Raw genomic sequence first — 3,324 nt, forward strand, 5'->3', positions numbered from 1 at the left:
CACCCTGCGATGCCTCACCTCCTCCAACCCCGATGACTGGGCCCAACTCCTTCACTGGGTAGAGTACGCACATAACAGCCACATTTCCTCCGCCACAGGTCTCTCGCCCTTCGAGATAGTTCTGGGGTACCAGCCACCACTCCTTCCGTCGGACGAAGATAATACCTCGGTCACCTCCGTTCAACATCACATCCGCAAGACCCACAATATCTGGAAGGATGCCATTGCAGCCCTCAACAACACATCCGCCATTAACAAGAAACGAGCCGACCGGCGACGGACCCCTGCCCCGACGTACTCCGTGGGACAAAAGGTATGGCTGTCCACTCACGATATACCCCTCAAGTCCATGTCCAGGAAACTGTCCCCCAGGTTCATTGGCCCGTTCGAGATCCTGGCGCTGGTGGGACCCTCGGCGGTGCGGCTCCGCCTTCCCCCTTCCCTTCGTGTCCACCCTACCTTCCACGTGTCCCAAATCAAACCTTCCATCTCCAGTGAGCTATTATTTCAATAAAAAATATTAAACGTTTACAGAACAGTTTGCATGCAATCACAAAAGAAAATACATCTTAATTTTTTATTATTATTTATTTGGTGTAAATCATTGATATCATACTCAAAAATAGTTGGTAAATTAAAAAAGAAAGGTTTTTAAATCAAGTTACAACCACAACAAAAACCCTCCTGTTTTATATTTTACTGAGTTATTTTTAAATACCGAATTAAAGTCCTTTGACCGATACGTCTGACATGTATTTGTAGTAAATATTCTTAACATCCTGTCCTAACTAGCACATAATTTGTGTCAGGATCCGTGTTTCCCCAGTTATTTTTTTTTTAGTCTTTTTGTTTGTTTTTGGGAAGTCTTCCATCCTGGTTGGAACCGGCATTACGCCTGGTGTCCACCAGAGGGCACCACCTCTCCACCCCTGAGAAGCCGCCTGGGTCAACCCGTACACACACCTGCAGCTTGTTGAGGAGGCGTTGACGGTGGATATAAGCAGCGGCTCCACTTCATCTCACCGCCTGAGTGTTTGCTCGCACTGGTAACACTTCGTTCCAGAACTAGGCCCTCTGAGTATTGTTGGAATCTAACCTCTGTTGTTTCCTCGTCAGATTCTCCCGCCGCCTCCTCGTTGCTCTGGTTCGTTCCATCGTTGCTGGCTTCTGAGTGAGTGTGCCTTTCCCTCCGTGGATCATCTCCCTCTGTGTCCTCCCTCGACGCTACCGGTGTTACCGGCCTAGACGCCACCCCTTGTGAGATCCTCCCGTCTGTGTCCTCCCTCGACGCAGCCGGTGTTACCGGCTGTCGCCAACCCCGAGTGTGTGTGCGTATTGCTCCCTGTTGTCGATCCGTCTCCGGTGGATTCCCCTTCGGGACGCCACGGGTCAGGAGACCCGCGCCCGAACCCTTCCGGAGAACAACCTCCGACAGACCTAGCTCCAGGCTGTCACCTCAGGTGAAGTCACCTGACCGTTCCAGGATTACTCACCGTTCCCGGAGAACAACCTCCGACAGACCTAGCTCCAGGCTGTCATCTCAGGTGAAGTCACCTGACCGTTCCAGGATTACTTACCGTTCTCACTCCACGCCATCTACTTCATCCTCCTTCCAATCAGACGACCCGGTCCGCAGTTCCAGAACTCACCTCCTTCCCTTTCAATAAATATCATTGTAATTCACCTGCCTGTCTGGTCGTGTTCTTGCATGTGGGTTCGTAAACTACCTCCCAGCATGACAATTTGTAAATAAAGGTTTTAAAAAGAATAGAATAGACTCGTCATCTTATTCGTTCCCAGGTCGTCAGTATCGGACGCTTAGGGAGCGGTACAGCATTCAATGAGAGAACCCTTCTCGTCACATATTGACGCGAAGGAGGTAACCTCGACGTCAACATGTGACGCCGAGGGTACCTGCCCAAGCGTCAATATGTGACGAGTTGGGAGTGAGAATGTGTTGCCAGAATACATTCATTCCAACTCATGAATAAACGCAATGTAAACCTAAGTAGATAGTTTCTGCTTCTTGTAACCAGAACTGATCTGAAAAACATTGGAATTGACTCTCAAGTACCTGTAATGCGAGTTGCTTACATTACAGGTAAGCAAAAGGTAAATAGTAAGTGTCGCATTGTTTAGCGACACTTACTACCCACAGTAAGTGTCGCTAAACAATGAGGTGGTTGTCATCAGGCACGTGCAGATGTGGGAGCTGGGGGTGCTCAAGCACCTGGCCTTTTTGCTCCTTGCCCCCAAGTGCCCTGTTGGTCAAATTTTAATTTTTTATTTATTTATTTTTTTTGGTATTATTTCGTAAGCCCTCTTCTGACACATAAAAACATGTGCTAAAATTATTTGCTTTCTTGTTTCTTTTTTGTACAACATAATAAACCGGTCACCTTGTTACCTTTGACCTTTTGTCCGTGACACACGACGCATTTGCCTTTCACACAGTGAGATAAGGCGGCTAACTGCGGAGCTCAACGTAGCAAACGTTCCAGATCACAGAACAGAGTTTTTGGTGAATTATAAAAAAAACGTTTGTGATGAATAAAGTGGAGTAGACTTGCTACTTGTCAGATGTCAGATGAAAACGTTGAAGTATTGTTTCTGCTTCAGCACAGAGTCGTGGTTTAAGCAGAGGTAATGAAATACAACAGACACTGACAGGCGTCTGCGTCTGCCTTTCTCTGAAGAACTACTGAGCGGGAGGAGACAGCCAGGTGAGGAAAAACTGTTCTTATTTTCATTATACAGACATTAGGCTGTTGTTGTTGTGCTATTAGCTAGCTGATAGCTAACGACTTTGCTAGCAAAGCTAGATAACTAAAAAGCTTCTCCCCTGTATCTTTAATGATATCAGTCATTCTTTAGTATTGCTTATGCAATAAGGGCACATCGCCCGTCCAAAACCTATCATCTCCATAATGTCTGATCTTCTAATTTCCTTTGCTGCATAATGTACATTGCATTTATTCTGGCGTTAGGTCTTGAAGGAGAATAACACTTATAATAGTCACTCATAATACACTCATAATAGTCCAACAAGGATATTCATTTAGAATTAAAAATAACACCCTGAATTACCATGATAGATATAATGAATGTAATAAAAGTGACATTAATGAAGGGGAAAAAAACTCAACCCAGACTTTAAGTTTAGGGTCTTGTTCACAGAGTATGAAGTTAAATTTGTTTCCTAATTATTCAATGGAGAAAAAAAACTAACCTCAGTGATAGGTATTTTTCTCGAACCTTCAATAAAAGAACCACAGACAACGTATATGAATTTTATGACCAAGCTTTTGCAAAAGGAGAAGACTC

General features: G+C 45.2%; 1 long non-coding RNA gene across 1 annotated transcript; it reads left to right on the forward strand.

Moving 5' to 3' along the window:
• Positions 1–672: 672 nt before the first annotated feature.
• LOC145554893 (uncharacterized) lies at positions 673–1,683 on the forward strand. The gene is made up of 2 exons (XR_014090935.1): positions 673–1,046; positions 1,117–1,683. It is a non-coding gene; the product is annotated as an uncharacterized LOC145554893 (long non-coding RNA).
• The last annotated feature ends 1,641 nt before the right edge of the window (positions 1,684–3,324 follow it).

This window comes from Poecilia reticulata, chromosome 14, assembly GCF_904066995.2.
Source record: "Poecilia reticulata chromosome 14, P_reticulata-male-v2, whole genome shotgun sequence".
Taxonomy (NCBI): domain Eukaryota; kingdom Metazoa; phylum Chordata; class Actinopteri; order Cyprinodontiformes; family Poeciliidae; genus Poecilia; species Poecilia reticulata.